The sequence below is a fragment of the Cervus elaphus genome, chromosome 18 (assembly GCF_910594005.1).
Source record: "Cervus elaphus chromosome 18, mCerEla1.1, whole genome shotgun sequence".
In the NCBI taxonomy this organism is placed as follows: domain Eukaryota; kingdom Metazoa; phylum Chordata; class Mammalia; order Artiodactyla; family Cervidae; genus Cervus; species Cervus elaphus.
This window is the reverse complement of record NC_057832.1, coordinates 88,009,150-88,028,381: the sequence shown is the minus strand read 5'-3', so window position 1 is coordinate 88,028,381 and position 19,232 is coordinate 88,009,150. Positions and strand designations below refer to the sequence as shown.

General features: G+C 37.6%; 1 protein-coding gene and 1 non-coding gene across 3 annotated transcripts in view; one reads left to right on the top strand and one right to left on the bottom strand.

Moving 5' to 3' along the window:
• The window catches only part of CDK13 (cyclin dependent kinase 13), a 123,323-nt gene that overhangs the window by 13,020 nt on the left and 91,071 nt on the right, over positions 1 to 19,232 (top strand). The gene's annotated exons all lie outside the window — the stretch shown is intronic.
• Positions 12,236 to 12,307, bottom strand: TRNAC-GCA. The gene has a single exon. It is a non-coding gene; the product is annotated as a tRNA-Cys (tRNA).

The window sequence follows — 19,232 nt, the reverse complement described above, 5'->3', positions numbered from 1 at the left end:
GGGGATGACAGAGGATGAGATGGCTAGATGGCATCACCGACTCGATGGACCTGAGTTTGAGTAAACTCTGGGAGTTGGTGATGGACAGGGAGGCCTAGAGTGCTGCAATTCATGGGGTCGCAAACAATCTGACACGACTGAGCAACTGAACTGAAAGACTAGTACTGTTGAGCTTCTTTCTAGTTGCTCTTCGTGTCTTCCATGAAGTATCTTAAAATGTTTTGTCCATATTCTTTGTGAATTGAATTGCTTGTCTTATTGAGTTGTATGAGTTCGGTACATATCCTGGGTACAAACTCTTTATCAGATAACATATTTTGTAAAGATGAGCCAGGCTGTGGCTTACCTTTTCTTAACAGTAATTTCAAAGAGCAGAAATTTTTAATTTTCATGGAATCCCACTTGGCAGTCATTTTATTTTATGATTTCTATTCTTTGTCCTCCCATCCTGCCCCCTCAAACTGCCCAATTCATGTTCAGAGGTTTTCTCCTTGAGTGTTTTTTTTTTTTAATTGAAATATAGTTGATTTACGGTGTTGTGTTAGTTTCTGGTGTATAGCAAAGTGATTCAGTTATTTTTATGTATATATATATATCCTTCTTCATTATTGATTATTATGAGATATTGAATATATATATCCTTGGCTTTGTAATATATATTTTTAATTTGTCACAGTCTACCTTCATGTATCATATAACATTACAGGAGCATATCTCCATTTTCTTCTTGTCTTTTGCACTGTTCTTGTCATGTTTTATTTCTACATGTGTATAACCTATGTTATACGTAGACATGAAATGTAAAATGAGAAAAGTTACTTACCTACTTTATATATCATTTTTAAAAATGTCTCATTTTATTTTTGGCTGTGCTATATCTTCATTGCTGTGTAGGTTTTTCTCTAGTTGAGATGAGCAGGGGCTTCTCTCTAGTTGTGGTGTGTGGGCTTCTCTTTGCAGTGGCCTCTCTTATTGTGGCTCCCAGGCTCTAGAGCATAGGCTCAGTAGTTGTAGCACATGGGCTTATTAGTTGCTCTGTGACATGTGTGATCCTCCCAGATTAGAGATTGGACCTGTGTTCATTGCATTCTCATGCCTTGGCAGGCAGATTCTTTACCACTGGGCCACCAGAGAAGCCCTTATATATACTTTTTCAAGCATTTCTCTTTCCTTTGTATAGACCCAAATTTTAATATGATATTTTTTTCTGTAGCCAGAGGGATGGTTTTGAACATTTCTTTTAATGTTGGTCTGCTGTTTTATCTGTTTGAAAAAGTCTCCATTGTGAAAGATATTTTTGCTAGGTATAGAATTCTGTATATACTTTTTTTTCCCCCAGGTACTTATTTCATTTCTAGCTTGTGTAATTTGATGAGAATTTTCATAACTTTTTTCTTCAGCCACTGGATTTTAAGTTCCATGAAGTTCTTTTTTAATCTTGGTGTCTCTTAAGCATTTGTCACCTGTGTGTATCTATAGGTGATAGGTACTTGACAAATAATTTTAGATTGATTTGAATTACAAAATAGCCCACATTTCAAAACTGAATAACACTTCATAGGGATTGCATTGAATCCAGAGATTAATTTGAGAGTATTCCTGTCTTTATCCATTTCTTGTATTGTTGGTGTTCAGTTGCTCAGTTGTGTCTGACTTTGCGACCCCATGGGCTGCAGCATGCCAGACCTTCCTGTCCTTCACCTTCTCATGGAGTTTGCTGAAACTCATTACCAAACTTGAGTTGATGATGCCATCCAACCATCTCATCCTGATTGAGACCTGATGCTGGGAAAGACTGAGGGCAGGAGGAGAAGGGGGTGACAGAGGATGAAATTGCTTGTATATAAAACTATTAATACATTTTGCTATTAACAGGGTCTCATATTGGGCTTGAAATAAATTCATGATGACCAGAGCTAGACTAATCAAAACTATGTGCCTCTGTGCAAGTCAGGTATCAAGCCCTTTCTGTGTTCTCCTGTCTTTCTTTTTTCTCTCTTCAGAAATACATTTGAAGACATGATTCAGTGAAACATGAAGACAGGGTTATGCTCAGTGGATTAGAACTTGTTTGCCTGAGCAAATCAGCAAAAGTCAACCGTGTGTTTTGTATTTTTTTTTTTTTTAACTTTTAGTGTTGTATTAGGAACATAAGGAAAGAAGATATACCTTTAAAATAAACAGGAAGCAATTCGGTGTTATTTATTTTTTCTAGTTTTAAAGTATTGTACAGTTTACTCTGGTTTTAAATGGTGCAGTCAGTGGTTTTTAGTATATTCACAAAATGAATAATTCCTGCATAATAAAAAAAACTGAAACAACTTAAGTACTCTGAATAGGGGAGCAGTTAAATAATTTATGGCACAGATATGTGATTTGCAAATATTTTTCTCCCTTTGTATCACTTTGCTGATGTCTATTTGTATCACTTTGCTGATGTCTGTTAAACACAAAAAGTTTTAAATTTTGATGAAGTCTAGTTAATTTTTCCTTTTGTTGCTTGTGCTTTGGTGTTGTATCTAAGAAGGCATTTCCTAATTGAAAGTCACAAAAATTTTCTCCTATATTTTCTTCAAAGGGTTTTTATACTTTCAGTTCTTTTTTTTTTCCTATACTTTCAGTTCTTACATGCTGGTCTTTGATCTAGTTTGAGTTACTTTCCTGAAATCTCAGTTCCATTCTGTTGATTTACATGTCCATCCTTGTGCTAGTATGACACTCTGGATTATCCTAACTTTGCAGTAATTTTTGAAATCAAAAAGTATGATTGTGTTTTTATGGGAGTGGTGAGGGTGGTGGAGAGATCCTTTGCATTTCCATACGAATTTTAGGATCAGCTTGTCAATTTGTACAAAAAAGAAAGTTAAGGATTTTCATAGGAATTGCACTGAACCTGAAGATTAGTTAGGGAATATTACCAATATTCTTAATAATGTTAAGTCAACTAATACCTGAACATGGAATGTCTTTCCATTTATATTTTCCTTAATATTGTCAATGGTGTTTTAAGTTTTTAGGTACAATCCTGGCACCTTTTTTGCCAAATTTATTCCTAGATTTTTCTTTTAAGGCTATTGTAATGGGAATTGATTTTGTAAGTTAATTTTTTTTTGTAAATTTAAAAAACTTAGTGAAGTATAGTTGATCTGCAATGCCATGTTAATTTTTGCTGTACAGCAGAGTGACTTGGGTTTATATGTAATATGCTTTTTCATATTTTCATTATGATTTATCATAGAGTATTGAGTATAGTTCCCTTTGCTATACATTAGGATCTTATTTCTTAAGTAGATTTTGATTGTCCATTGCTGCTGAGTAAAACTAATGTAGATTTTTTTTTTGGGGGGGGGGGGCTACTCTCCATGGATTGAGGGATCTTGGTTCCTCAACCAGGGATTGAATTTTGGGCCTTGGCAGTGAAAGTGCTGAATCCTAACCACCGGACTTCCAGGGAATTCCTTACAGTAGATTTTTCTGTATTGACCATGTATTGTACATCTTGCCGATTTGTTTGTTTGTTCTAATAATTTTTTAGTGGTTTCCTTAGGGTATTTTATATACAAGATGTGTTATCTTATCTGCAAATAGAGAATGCTTTACTTCTTTTTTACCTCTACTCTAGTTCTTTTTCTTGTCTAGTTGTGGTGGCTAGAAGTTCGGGTCCAGTGTTTATTAGAAGTGGTGAAATTGGACTTCCTTACTTTGTTCCTGATCATTTAGGGAAAGCATGCAGTCTTTCTCCACAAAATGATTTTAGCACTGGATTTTTCATAAATGCCTTGTTTTATTTTTTGATTGAAGTTGTTTCAGAGTCTTATTTTTGGTGTCAAAAAAATTCCAAAGGCTTTGGTTGTCCCATATACCCAAGCCTGTATAATTATCACTATTGTCCTATGGGCTAGAAGAGGAAACTCGCCTACTTTGTGTGTAATGATTGGTCACATTGGTTTCTTCATATACAGTGCCCAAAAAACATTTGAAAAATGTTTGTTATGGAAGATATATGCATTGATACTTGAAACTGGAAGTGGAAGTTGCTCAGTCATGTCCAACTTGTTGCGACCCCGTGGACTGTACAGTCCATGGAATTCTCTAGGCAAGATACTAGAGTGGGTAGCCATTCCCTTCTCCAGGGAGTCTTGCTAACCCAGGGATTGGACCCAGGTCTCCACCATTGCAGGTGGATTCTTTACCAGCTGAGCCACCACGGAAGCCCTAGTGTTACTTAAGCACACATAATTTTATAAATTTCAGTCTGTAAAGTTAAGCAGTTGGTGTACTGGAATAAATGGTACAACTTCTTCCGTTTTTATTGAGGAAAGTGAAAATGTAAAAAACAATGTAAAATACCATATATTTTGGTTTGTAGTAATTTCTAGTAGTGTTCATCTTTAAACTTTTCTGTTGGTGTTTATTCTTAAATTTTTCTGTAATTTTCAGTTTTCTACAGTGAAGTGGTGTGACTTTTTTTTAACCTACACTTTTTTTTGTATTTGCATATGTAATACTTGAAAACAATACGGAGGCATAGCAAGATGTGAAAGCTGCCCTTTATGTCCTTTTCATTTCCATTTCCTTCCAAATATATAACAATGTAAATAGATTGGTGTACATCCTTTTTCTGCATACATGCTTACATACAAACGTGTTCATAAACATTAAAGATGTTTTTATGCCATAAATGTTCTTTACTGTTTTTTAAACAGTATTATGTGAAGATGTTTCTAAAACTACATAGAATTCCATAATGAAATTTATCAAGCTTTATTTAACCATCAACTGTTGGGCACTAAGCTATTTTTTTTCATTATTTTTGATTTACAAATAGTCCTTTTAAGTATATGCTAGGGATAACTTTCGACAGCATATGATTTTGTAGCATATGTTCTTGTAGCATATGTTCTTAAAAGTGGAATTACAATTCCAAAGCATTTGATAGATACTACCAAATTGCCTTTTTAAAAAAGACTTAGTTAGCAATTTTATATTTTCTCTGATAATTTATGGGAGTGACTGTTTCTTTTTATTCTTGTGACTACTTGATATTTTCAGAATTTCTCTTTTTGCCATCCTGTTGGATGTAAATTTATTATCAACATTTTATTTTGCTTTTTTCTGGTTACCAGAGAGGAGAGAGCATTTAAATTTCTTAAATGACCATTTGTATTTCTTCTGTGACTGAATTATTTTTCTAATTAAGAAGACCCTCTAGTTATTAAAAAGAAGGAGCAAACACAGTTTTACATTAGGAAAAGTAGTTTCGTTCACTAAATCCCCATGGGGTAATTAATGTAAAATGTTTGGTTAATAAAGAATAAATTCATTTCAGTGTTTACCTGAATAAGCTAATTAACTAAATGTGATTCTGTCTCCTAAATCTTCTTAAAGTAGAATTTTATCAGTGGACCTATGCCCATTAGTTGACTAGCTGGATATCTGTTACCCAAAGCATTCTTTAGTATTAATATTTGCAGACAGTCAGAGAAGTAGATAACTTGTTCTTAACTTTTATTCATCAATTCAGTAAGTATCTTTTGATCTCTTACTATATGCCAGACATAGATTTAGGCATTGGGGCTATAGTGGTAAATGAGACATTGGTTGAGGAGAGGGGTGTATATGTACTAATTTATCTTTCTGATGAGGGGAAGCCTTACTATAAAGTTGACAGTTAAATGGAGACCTAGGCAATGGCAACCCACTCCAGTACTCTTGCCTGGAACATCCCGTGGACGGAGGAGCCTGGTAGGCTGCAGACCATGGGGTGGCTAGGAGTCAGACACGACTGAGTGACGTCACTTTTCACTTTCATGCATTGGAGAAGGAAATGGCAACTCACTCCAGTGTTCTTGCCTAGAGAATCCCAGGGACGGAGGAGCCTGGTAGGCTGCTGTCTATGGGGTTGCACAGAGTCGGACATGACTGAAGTGACTTAGCAGCAGCAGCAGATGACAAGAGTCAGCTATGTGATGATCTAAGCACCCCAGGAAGATAAAAAATAATATTTTAAGGTATGAAGTCAAGAAGAAGCATGGCCTTTTTTTCTTTCTTCACGTTAAAAAAAAATTGCAGTTTATTTACCGTGTGTTAATTTCAGGTAGGCAGTAAAATGACTCACACATCTATATCCCATATAACTATTCTTTTTCAGATTCTTCTTCATTGTAGCTTATATAAGATATTGAAGACAGTTCCCTGTGATACGCCTTACTGTTGTAGGTCCTTCCTGTCCATCTGTTGTAAATAGAGTCGTGTGCATCTGTTAACCCTGAGCTCCGGTGTATCCCCTCCCCTACTGTTTCCCTTTGGTAGACATAAGTTTGTTTTTAGTGTTTGTGAGTCTGTTTTGTAAATAAGTTAATTTGTATTATTTCTTTTTAGATTTCTCATGTAAGTGATATCATATGGTTATTTGTCTTTCTCTTTCTGACTTATTAGTATGATCATCTCTAGGTCCATCCATGTTGCTGCAGATGGCATTATTTCATTCTTTTTTATGGCTGAGTAATCTGTTGTAGATACCTTATCTTCTTTATCAGTTCATCTCTTGATGAACATTAGGTTGCACAGTGTGACCTTTTGAAGACTTGGGAAAGAGGCTTGTGTGGCTGGACCCATAAAGACATGTAAGAAATAAATGGAGGAGAAGGATGTAGTATGGTGTGGTAGCAATAAATGAGGCCTGCCTTTGAATTGGAATACTTGCTCTTGAGTATTGACTTTACCTTTTTATAGATCCTGGCCTCTAAATTTATTAACCCTCTTCATCTTAGTTCTTCCATGTGCTTTCTCTATGCCTTGGTTGATATAAAGAGCAAGTCAAGTGAAAAATGCCTATAAAGGTATTTTGTAAACTGGTTCAGTGTGGTGTGCTTGTTTATTTAATAAAAGGCCACTATCTGTGTGTTTTGCTAAGGGCTCTGGAGCGACACGGAAATGAATTACATTTCGTGTTTGCTCCTTGAAAGAGGATATAGTCTAGTAGTAATATAGTAATATCTGAAATACAATGTTGAGAATGATGGAGATCTTAAGGATGCAGATAAGGTGCTACAGGGACTCAAAGAAGGGAGAGCTTTCTTTTTTCTTGGAGTTGGTGGTATGGCTTTATGAAGAACAAAGGACTCTTGAACTAGCCCTTGAAAGATGGGTATGGTTTCAATAGAAGATGGAGGGGAAGCGGATAATCTCAGTAGGTCAACCTGTGGGAGTAAAGGCATGGAGCATTAGGCAAATTCAGAAGGAAAGGTTAGGACCAGACAGATTAAGCAACATTTAAATACTAGGTTAAGGAAAGTGAATTCCATTCAATAGTAATACTACCAGCGAATATTTGTTGAGCATCTGCCTTTGTCAGGTCTGTGTTGGTTAGGGCTATGAAAATTCAGTGATCTCAGTTTAATTGGAGAATAAAGATTAATTATTATAATTTTAATGAAATGTGAATAAAGTGTTGCAGGATCATAGTTCAAGGAACATCTCCAGCTGCCTGGCATAAGGGAAGGCTTCATAGAGGTAGATATTAGTGCTTGGACATGAAGTATCCCTTTTCATAGCAGATAAAATTGATAAAGAGAGGCATATGAAGAAACATTCTAGACCTGGCACTTTATGTGTTTTGGGATGGCTGGATGAGGTTTTGTGTGCACTATAAGGCTGTAAAGAGTTATGTCAGAAACTGAAAGATTCAGGTGGCGGCATGAACAGTAAATTAGAAAACGTAGAGATTTGAGGTGGGGAATCTGTAAGACTATTATGCTGGACCAAGTAAAAGATGATGTAGGACCTCTTCATGTGAAATAGTAGCTAAGGAAACAGAGAACCTGGAAAACTGAAGACCTGCTTAAGATGTAGAATGGGCAGGACTTGAAAATCAGTTGGTTATGGGAGAAGGGAGGAAAGGATCAGGTAGAATATGGAATGACTTCCAGATTTCTGCTACTTCAGTGGATACCATTGCATGAGGATAGAGTATATTTAAGGGGAAAGTGGATGGATTTGGAGAGGTAGGCAAATGGTTTCAGCTGTATTGTGTCAGAGGTGCATATAGGATAATTGGGAGGGGCAAAGGATGACTTGGGGGGTGATCAACGTTTAGATGATGACTTAAGCCTCACATAGTGAATAAGGAAAATCGCTCAGTCTTGTCTGACTCTTTGCAACCCCATGGACTATATATAGTCCATGGAATTCTCCAGGCCAGAATACTGGAGTGGGTAGTTATTACCTTCTCCCAGGGATCTTCCCAACCCGGGGATCGAACCCAGGTCTACCATGTTGCAGGTAAAGACCAGCTGAGCCACAAGGGAAGCCATATATAAGTATAAATTAAATAATCATGGGAGAATAGGTAAGTGAAGAGGAACCTTAAGGAGCATTGAGAAACAGCCACAGAAGTAAAAAAAAAATCAGGAAAAAAAAGTATTAAAAGTGGTTAGTTTTTTTTTTAAAGGGTGCAGTCAGTGTTGTCATCATAGATGTTGATATTTCTCTTTCTTTTTCCCTTTATTTTTCCTCCAGAAGTAGGTCATTGGTCACCTCAATAGTTTCAATGAGGATATATAAGTCAGATTATAGTGACTTGAGTATATGGGAGCAGATTAGAATTTGGCTATAATTGGAAGGAGAGATAAACAATATCAAGATACTATTGTTTGCTTATTTTTTCTTGTCTGTTTTTAAAGGTCAGAGAGTCATGAGTTTTTTATTTCCTGAGAGGAAGTAGTGAATAGACAGCAAAGGGTTGAAGTCACAAGTAATGGAGTAGCCATTGAGGAGCCTAGCATAGTACATCTCAAACTGTAATGGGAATTCTGTTGAAATGCAGATTCTGAATCGGAAGGTCTGGGTTGGAGTCTGAGATACAGCACTTCTGATGATCAGGATGCTGCTGCTTTTGTTTATGGGCCATACTCTTTGAAGTAATATTTAGAGAATATGGGATTGGTAGTATTATAGTAAATTAGCCTTAAGAGAAAGAGGAACACCTGCTCTGAGATCAGGTGGAATATAAGGTGGATGGGATACAAATTAGGTTTGCAGGTAGGAAACATGCTCGGTAACCTTAATTTGTTTTTTTCTGTGCAATAGAAGGAACGTGGCTTTAAAAAAAGACTTTGAGAATGGTGTTGTGAGCTTAAAAAAGGTGTGAAGGTTTGTAATAGTTACTAAAAGGAGAAGGGAAGTGAGTATGAGACATGTAATAATGACTGAAAAGTGAGAATTACTAATAGTTTGGTTATGGTATCTGTAGAAATAGTTGGGACAAAGAGAGACTAGATTTGAGGAAGTCAGTCCTTTTTAAGATGATAGGGTAATCTAGAGGAGAGGTAATGAGGTCTGAGATAGAACAGTGACCTTGAGGGTAGAAAAGGAAGATGTGAATAATGGCCCCCTCCAAGATGACCTGGTGGCTCAGACGGTAAAGAATCTGCCTGCAGTGCAGGAGACCCAGGTTCCATCCCTGGGTTGGGAAGATCCCCTGGAGAAGGGGATGGCAACCCCCTCCAGTATTGCCTGGGGAATTCCATGGACAGAGGAGACTGGTGAGCTACAGTCCATGGGGACACAAAGAGTCGGACACGACTGAGCAAGTAACACACACACACACACACACACAAAGACGTCCACGTGAATTTGTGGTACATTACTTTATGTGACAAAAGGGATTTTGTAGATGAAAATAGGAATTTTGAGATAGATTATTCTGGTAATAGGTCCTGGGTAAACACAAGGATCTTTGTAAAAGGAAGCAGGAAAGTCAGAGTCAGAAAAGACCATGTGATGATAGAAACAGAGAGAGAGAGGAAATGTGATGATGAAAGCAGAGGTCAGATGATATGGGACCATGAGCCAAGGAATGGAGAGCCTTTAGAAGCTGGAAAAGACAAGGAAACATATATTCTGAAGAGACTATAGAAGGAACAAAGCCCTGGTGACATGTTGATTTTAGCCCAGTGAGACTTTTTGGACTTCCAGAAACTGTAAGATAAATCATTTGTGTTGTTTAAGCCACTAAATTTGTGGATAAATTTGTTACAGCAGCAATAGGCAACAGGCAGGGAATTGTGGATGTGTGGGAATGTTGAGTTAGAATCATAAAATCAGGTAACTGATGGCATGTGAAATGGGCAACAGAAAACTGGGAAGGTTTTTAAGCTGGGTAAATGGGTGGAGGAGTGTGGTGAAATTAAAAATAGAGAATGACAGAGCAGATTTTATAGAAAGGTGTTCATTTTGCATGTAAGTATGGGTTAGATATGGATTAGTTTTGAAACAAGGAGATCAATTTAAGCGGCTGCTATTTTATAGTATTATTTAATGGTACTATTAAAGTTAATAGAGCTGTTACAATAAAATGCATGGCAAATTTTATAGGAATATTTAGAGTTTAGAGTTTTGACTGACTTACCAAAGGGGTGAGTGAGAGAGACTGGTTTTTTTTTTTTTTTTTTAAGAGAGACTGGTTTTTAAAAAAATAATGCCACATTATGTTTATATAGTGCTTTTCTTCATTTTGGGAAGTGTTTTCCCCCAGGCCCCCGCCCCCTGGTTTATTGAGGTATAATTGACAAATAAACATAAAATTATAATATATTCAGGGTATCAAGTGATGGTTTTGATCTATGTACACATTGTGAGAGGCTTTCCACAATTGAGTTAACACATTCATGACTTTGCATATTTACCTTTTTTTTCTTTTTGATTTTTTGTTGTTGTTTAGTCGCTAAGTCATGTCCGACTCTGCGATAAGTGATATCTGCAGTTATTTGTGTTTCTCTGGCTTACTTCATGTAGCATAACACCCTCCAGATTCATCAGTGTTGTCACAAATGGCAGAATTTCTGTCTTTTTTTTTAAGGCTACATAATATTAAACACATGCCCCCATTTTATCTGTTCATCTGTTCATGAACACTTAGGTTGTTTTCATATCTTGGCTACTATGAATAGTAAGTGAACATGGGAGTATAGGAGTATTTTGTTTTATTGTGCTTTGTAGGCTCTTTGTGTTTTTTGTATACAAACTGAACTGAAAGTTTGTAGCACCTCTGTATTGAGTAAGTCTATTGGTGCTGTTTTCCCAGCAGCATTCTTTTTTAAAATATTATTTATTTTTAATTGGAGGATAATTGCTTTGCAATGTTGTGTTGGTGTCTGCAGTATAACAGCATGAATCAGCCATAAGTATACATATATCTCTTCCCTCTTGAACCTTCCCCTCGGCCCCCATCCCACCCGTCTCGGTCATCACAGAGCACTGGGCTGGGCTCCCTGTGTTACACAGCAGCTTCCTGCTAGCTATCTGTTTTACACATGGTAGTGTATATATGTCAGTGCCTTAGTGCTTTTCTCTCAGCTCATCTCACCTTCTCCTTCCCCTGCTACGTCTACAAGTCTGTTCTCTATGTCTGTGTCTCTGTTTACCCTTCGAATACGTTCATCAGTACCATTTTTCTAGATTCCATATATATTTGTTAATATACAATGTTTGTTTTCTCTTTCTGCCTTAACTTCACTCTGTATAACAGGCTTTAGGTTCATCCACCTCAGTTCAGCTGACTCACAGTTGTTCCTTTTCCTGGCCCAGTAATACTCCACTGTACCACAGCTTCTTTGTCCATTCATCCGTCAGTGGACATCTAGGTGCTTCCGTATCCTGGCTCTTATAAGTAGTGCTGCAGTAAACATTGGGGGTACATGTGTCCTTTTGAATTGTGGTTTTTTCAGGGTACATGACCAGTAGTGGGATTTCTGGGTCACATAGTAGTTTCATTCTTAGTTTTTTAAGGAATCTCCATGCTCTTCTCCATAGTGGCTGTATCATTTTACTTTTCCCAGCAGTGCAGGGGGGTTCCCTTTTCTCCACATCCTCTCCAGCATATATTGTTTGTAGATTTTTTGATGATGGCCATTCTGACGCATGTGAGGTGACTCCTCATTGTAGTTTTGATTTACATTTCTCTAATAATTAACAATGTTGAGGATTTTTTCATGTGTTTATTGGCCACCCGTATGTTGTCTTTGGAGAAATGTCTGTTGAGGTCTTCTCTTTTTTTCATTGGGTGGGTGGTTTTTCTGATATTGAGTTGCAAGAGTGAGTGAGTGAGTGAAGTTGCTCAGTCATGTCTAACTCTTTGCGACCCCATGGACTGTAGCGCACAAGGCTCCTCAGTCCGTGGAATTTTCCAGGCAAGGGTACTGGAGTGGGTTGCCATTTCCTTCTCCAGGGGATCTTCCCAACCCAGGGATTGAACCTGGGTCTCCTGCACTGCAGGCAGACGCTTTACCATCTGAGCCACCAGGGATGCCAGTCACGTGCATAATTTGGAGATTAATCCTTTGTTAATTGTTTCATTTGAAGTTTTTTTCTCCCATTCTGAGAGTTGTCTTTTCATCTTGTTCATAGTTTCCTTTGCTCTGCAAAAAGCTCTTAAGTTTGCTGGTAAGTCACTTCAGTCGTGTCTGACTCTGTGCAACCCTAGACCACAGCCCACCAGGCTCCTCCGTCGCTGGGATTCTCCAGGCAAGAACACTGGAGTGGGTTGCAATTTCCTTCTCCAGCTCTTAAGTTTAGTTAGGCCTTATTTGTTTGTTTTTGTTTCTGTTTCCATTACTATAGAAGGTGGGTCAGAGGATCTTGCTGTGATTTATGTCAGAGTGTTCTGCCTGTGTTTTCCTCTACACATTTTATAGTTTCTGGCCTTACATTTAGGTCTTTAATCCATTTTGAATTTATTTTTGTGTATGGTGTTAGGAAGTGTTCTAATTTCATGTTTTTACACATAGCTGTCCAGTTTTCCCAGCACCACTTACTGAAGAGCTGTTTTTCCTCCACTGTATACTCTTGCCTCTTTTGTCAAGGATAAGGTGCCCATAGATGCGTTGGTTCATCTCTGGGCTTGCTTTCTTGTTACATTGATCTGTATTTCTGTTTTTGTGCCAGTACCATACTGTCTTGATGATTGTAGCTTTGTAGTATAGTGTGAAGTGAGGATGGTTGGTTCTTCCAGCTCTGTTTTTCTTTGTCAAAATTGCTTTGGCTATTCAGGGTCTTTGTGTTTCCATACAGATTATAAAAGTTTTTTGTTCTAGTTCTATGGAAATGCCATTGGTAATTTTATAGGGATTGTGTTGAATCTGTAGATTGCTTTGGGTAGTATAGTCATTTTCACAATGTTGATTCTTCCAATTCAAGAACATGGTATATCCCTCCATTTGTTTTTATCATCTTTGATTTCTTTTATCATCAGTGTCTTACAGTTTTTTGCATACAGGTCTTTTGTCTCCTTACATAGGTTTATTCCTAGGTATTTTATCCTTTTTTTTTTTTCCTTTTTATTTATTTATTTATTTATTTTTTATTAGTTGGAGGCTAATTACTTCACAACATTTCAGTGGGTTTTGTCATACATTGATATGAATCAGCCATAGATTTACACGTATTCCCCATCCCGATCCCCCCTCCCACCTCCCTCTCCACCCGATTCCTCTGGGTCTTCCCAGTGCACCAGGCCCGAGCACTTGTCTCATGCATACCACCTGGGCTGGTGATCTGTTTCACCATAGATAGTATACATGCTGTTCTTTTGAAATATCCCACCCTCACCTTCTCCCACAGAGTTCAAAAGTCTGTTCTGTATTTCTGTGTCTCTTTTTCTGTTTTGCATATAGGGTTATCTATTTTATCCTTTTTATTTGCAGTAGTGAATGGGATTGTTTCCTTAATTTCTCTTTTTTCTTTTTCATTGTTAGCATATAGGAATGCAAGGGATTTCTGTGTATTAGTATTGTGTCCTGTACCTTTACTAAATTCATTGATTCAGTTCAGTTCAGTCGCTTAGTCGTGTCCAGCTTTTTGCTGGACATGAGTTGCAGCACGCCAGGCCTCCCTGTCCATCACCAACTCTCGGAGTTTACTCAAACTCATGCCCATCGAGTCGGTGATGCCATCCTCTGTCGTCCCCTTCTCCTCCTGCCCCCAATCCCTCCCAGCATCAGGGTCTTTTCCAGTGAGTCAACTCTTCACATGAGGTGGCCAAAGTACTGGAGTTTCAGCTTCAGCATCAGTCCTTCCAATGAACACCCAGGACTGATCTCCTTTAGGATGGACTGGTTGGATCTCCTTGCAGTCCAAGGGACTCTCAAGAGTCTTCTCCAACACCACAGTTCAAAAGCCTCAATTTTTCGGCGCTCAGCTTTCTTCCCAGTCTAACTCTCACATCCATACATGACCACTGGAAAAACCATAGCCTTGAGCTCTTAGTAATTTTCTGGTGGTATCTTTAGGGCTTTCTATGTATAGTATCATGTTATCTGCAGACAGAGTTTTACTTCTTCTTTTCCAATCTGGATGCCTTTTATTTCTTTTTCTTCTCTAATTGCTTGGGTAGGACTTACAAAACTGTTGAATAATATTGGAGAGAGTGGCCACCCTTGTGTTGTTCCTCATCTTAGAGGGAATGCTTTCAGTTTTTCACCATTGAGAAGAATGTTTGCTTGGGTTTGTTGTATATGGCCTTTAGTATGTTGAGGTACCAACAACAGTAATTTTTAAAATTGAGGTATGTATTTCTTTTAGAAATAATGCTATTGCACACTTAATAGACAACAGTATAGTGTAATGTAGCTTTTACATATGCTGGGAAACCAAAGCATTTGTGTGACTTTGCTTTATTGTAGATTGGCTTTTTGTGGTGCTTTGGGTATGTCTTTACAGATACCTCTTTTGATGTAGTGATTTCATTTCCTTTGAAAATATACAGAAGTGAATTGCTGATAGTTGTAGTTTTGACTTCTAGATGTGCTTCCATATGATTTCCGTGGTGGTTGTATTAGTTTGCATTCCTACCATCAGTGTACTGAGGTTCCCTTTTTTCTGCATTCTCACCTGCATTCAGTGTTTTTAATCTTTCTGATTATAGACATTCAAGCAGATGTGTATGCCTTCTTACTGTGGTTTTGAATTGTGTTTCCCTGATGATTAGTGATACTCAGCACCTTTTTTGGGTACCTGTTAGCCATTTGGATGTGTTGCAAAATCTCTTCAAGTCCTTTGCCCACATTTTTTTAAACAAATGCTTTTTAAAATTAATCATTTGGCTGCACGGAGGGAGTGGCGTGTGGGATCTTAGTTCCCTGACCAGGGATCAAGTCTGTACTCCCTACTTTGGAAGCATGGAGACTTAACCACTGGACTGCCAGGAAGTCCGTTTTGCCCACTTTTTAATTGGATTATTTGATTTTTTTGCTCTCTGAGTTGTATGAGTTCCTTATGTATTTTGTATATAAACCCTTTATCAAGAACATTTTTTCTCATGCTGTATAGGTTGACTTTTTGTTTTGTTGGTGGTTTCCTTTGCTTTGAATAAGTTTTGTTATGCGTAACAAACATGTTTGTTATACCTAAGTTGTGCTATGCATAATTTTGATGGAGTCCCATGTGTTTGTTTTTGCTTTTGATAAACCATTGCCAAGACCAATATCAAGCAGTTTACCCCCTATTTTTTCTTCTAGGAATTTTATGGTTTCAGATCTTTTTATCTTCAAGTCTCTATCCATTTTGAGTTGATTTTTGAATGTGGTATAAAATAAAGGTCCAGTTTTATTTTTTTGCATATGGTCATCTAGTTTTCCCACACCATTTATTGAAGAGATCATTCTTTCTTTGTTGTATATTCTTGACTCCTTTGTAGAAAATTAATTTGCCATATATATGCAAGGGTTTATTTTTGGACTCTCCATTTTGTGCTGTTAGTCTGACTCTCTGTTTTTATGTCAACACAATTACCAATACAGTAATCAATCATTTTGATTACTGTAACTCTGCAATATAGTTTGAAATCAGAAAGTTGATGCCTCCAGCCCTGTTCTTTTTCAAGAATGTTTGTGCTATTCAGGGTCTTTTGTGGTTCCATATTAATTTTAGTATTTTTTCCCCAATTTTTGTGGAAAATGCCATTGGAATTTTAATGGGGATTGCATTGAATTTATAGACTACTTTGAGGAGTATGGATGATTTAATAATTCTTCCAGTCCATGAGCACAGATGTTTCCATTTATTTCTTTTTCAATTTCTTTCATCTCCTTGGTTAAATTTATTCCTGATAGGTTTATTCTTTTTGGTGCTGTTATAAAAGGGATTGTTTTCTTACTTTGTCTTTCTAATAGTTCATTGTTAGTGTATAGAAGGAGAAGGCAATGGCAACCCACTCCAGTACTCTTGCCTGGAAAATCCCATGGACTGAGGAGCCTGGTAGGCTGCAGACCATGGGGTGGCTAGGAGTCGGACACGACTGAGCACTTTACTTTCACTTTTCACTTTCATGCATTGGAGAAGGAAATGGCGACCCACTCCAGTATTCTTGCCTGGAGAATCCCAGGGACAGGGGAGCCTGGTGGGCTGCTGTCTATGGGGTCGCACAGAGTCGGACACGACTGAAGTGACTTAGCAGCAGCAGCAGTGTATAGAAGGACAACTGATTTTTTTTAATACTGACTTTGTATCCTGCAACTTTCTTGTTGTTGTTCAGTCACTAAGTTGTGTCCAACTCTTTGCAACCCCATGGACTGCAGCACATTAGGGCTCCCTGTCCCTCACTATTTCCTGGAGTTTGCCCAAGTTCATCTCCATTGAATTGGTGATGGTATGTCGATGTTTATTCTTATCATTTCCTGCTTGACCACGTCCAATTTATCTTGATTCATGGACCTAACCTTCAAGGTTCCTATGCAGTATTGTTCTTTACAGCATCAGATTTTACTTTCACCACCAGACACATTCACAGCTGAGGATCATTTCTGCTTTCGTCCAGCCACTTCATTCTGGAGCAATTAGTAATTGTCCTCCATTCTTCCCCAGTAGCATATTGGACACCTTCCAGCATGGGGGGGAGGGCATGATTCATCTTTTGGTGTCATATCTTTTTGCCTTTTTGTACTGTTCATGGAGTTCTCACGGCAAGAATACTGGAGTGGTTTGCCACTCCCTTGTACAGTGGATCATGTTTTGTCAGATTTCTCACTGTGACCCATCTACCCTGCATTGCATGGCTCATAGCTTCATTGAGTTATGCAAGCCCCTTCGCCACAACAAGGCAGTGATCCATGATGGGATCCTGCAGCTTTCCTGAACTTAATATTCTGACAGGTTTTTGGTGGGGTCTTTAAAGATTTTTCTGTCTATAAGATCATGTCATCTGCAGACATGACAGTTTTACTTTTTCCTTTCTTATTTTGATGCCTTTTATTTCTTTTTCTTGCCCAATTGCTCAGACTAGGACTTCCAATTACTATGTTGGTTGAAAGTGGTAAGGATGGGTATCTTTATTTTGTTTCTGATCTTAGAGGAAAAGTTTTCCAGCTTTTCACTGTTGAGTAATTATGTAATCTGTGGGTTTGTCATATATGGCCTATATTGTGTTGAGGTATGTCCCTCTGTGTCCAGTCTCTTTAGTTTCTATTTTATTTTTAAAAGTTTTTATTGGAGTATAGTTGATTTACACTGCTGTGTTACTCTCTGCTGTACAACAAAATCAGTTAGTTATACATATATGTATATCTACTCTTTTTAGATTCTTTTCCCATATAGGTCATTGTAGAATATTAAGTTTTCTGTGCTATATAGTCCTTATTTGTTATATATTTTATATGTAGTAGCATGTATGTGTGAATCCCAGGCTCCCAACTTAATCTATCCCTCCTTCCTTTCACCCAGCAATCATAATGTTTAATTTTTATAATAAAGGGATTTTTTTTATAAAGGCATGTTGAATTTTATCAAACACATGACTTTTATCCTTTATTAATGTGATGTATCACATTTATTAATTCACATATATGTTGAACCATTCTTGCATGGGAAGCATTTCAGAAATACCTTTTTAGGGGCTTAGCAACAAGTTTTTGAATGGACGTAGCTACTAGCATGTAAAATAAGCTACTGGCATGTAAAATTAGGCCAAAATAATATTGTGAATGGGTTCTTCCCTGGTAGCTCAGCTGGTAAAGAATTCACCTGCAATTCAGGAGATGCTGGTTCAATTCCTGGGTCAGGAAGATCCGCTGGAGAAGGTGTGGGCTACCCACTCCAGTATTCTTGGACTTCCCTCGTGGCTTAGCCAGCTGCTAAAGAATCCCCCTGCAATGCGGGAGACCTGGGTTCGATCCCTGGGTTGGGAAGATCCCCTGGAGAAGGGAACAGCTACCCACTCCAGTATTCTGGCTTGGAGAATTCCGTGAACTATTCCATGGGGTTGCGAAGAATTGGACACGACTGAACGGCTTTCACTTTCAATATTGTGAATAGTTACTACTCTAATAGACATCAAATGTATAGACCATTTCCACCATCCCAGAAAGTTCTTTTGGATACTGCTGTTTTGTATTATTTTATGTAATAAGAGATTGAATATCATTACAGTAAAAGTTTTAAGAATCACTCTTTGCTAATTACATACACTTTCAGAAGGCCTAGAATCTTGGAAAGATTGGGTGAACAGTGAAGTGAACAGTACACCATGCTCTTTAAGAAACACTAATCTAATTAACAGTGAGCAGTAACCAGTTTTTTTTTTTTTAATCCTAGTTCTGCTTTGTGTTGTATGAATTTGGGAAACCTAAAGAGATTCTGTAAGCTCTTACAAAACATTAAAAGCAAACAAGAAACAGCTAATGTGTGTTCACTGTAAATTTTACAGTGCAAAAAATTAGAAAAACCATTTTTTAAAAAGAAAAATTGTATTTGTAAAACAAGGACTTGCTGTCATCCATTTAAGTTCTTTTTGTAACATGATATAATTCATTATATCGTCTTACTTCTCTAATTTGATCCACTTTATATTGAGCCACTTCTCTCTTAGCCTCATAACTTTGTTTGACTGAAGTATTAGATCATCAGTAAAAAAAAAAAGACCTAAACTTGAGTTTTGTGTTTTTATTTAATTTTAGATTCCCCAAATGTGTTTGTTATAAACAGTAAGGATTTCCCTTGGTGGTTCAAGGATAAAGAATCTGCCTGCAGTGCAGGAGACGCAGGTTCCATCCCTGGGTCGGGAAAATGTCCTGGAGGAGGGCATGGCAACCCACTCCAGTATTCTTGTCTGGAGAATCCCATGGACAGAGGTGCCCGGTGGGCTACAGTCCACGGGATTGCAAAAGGTCAGACACAACTGAAGAGACTTAGCATGCATGCACATAAACAGTAAATACATAATTGAAATTTATCACCAAATA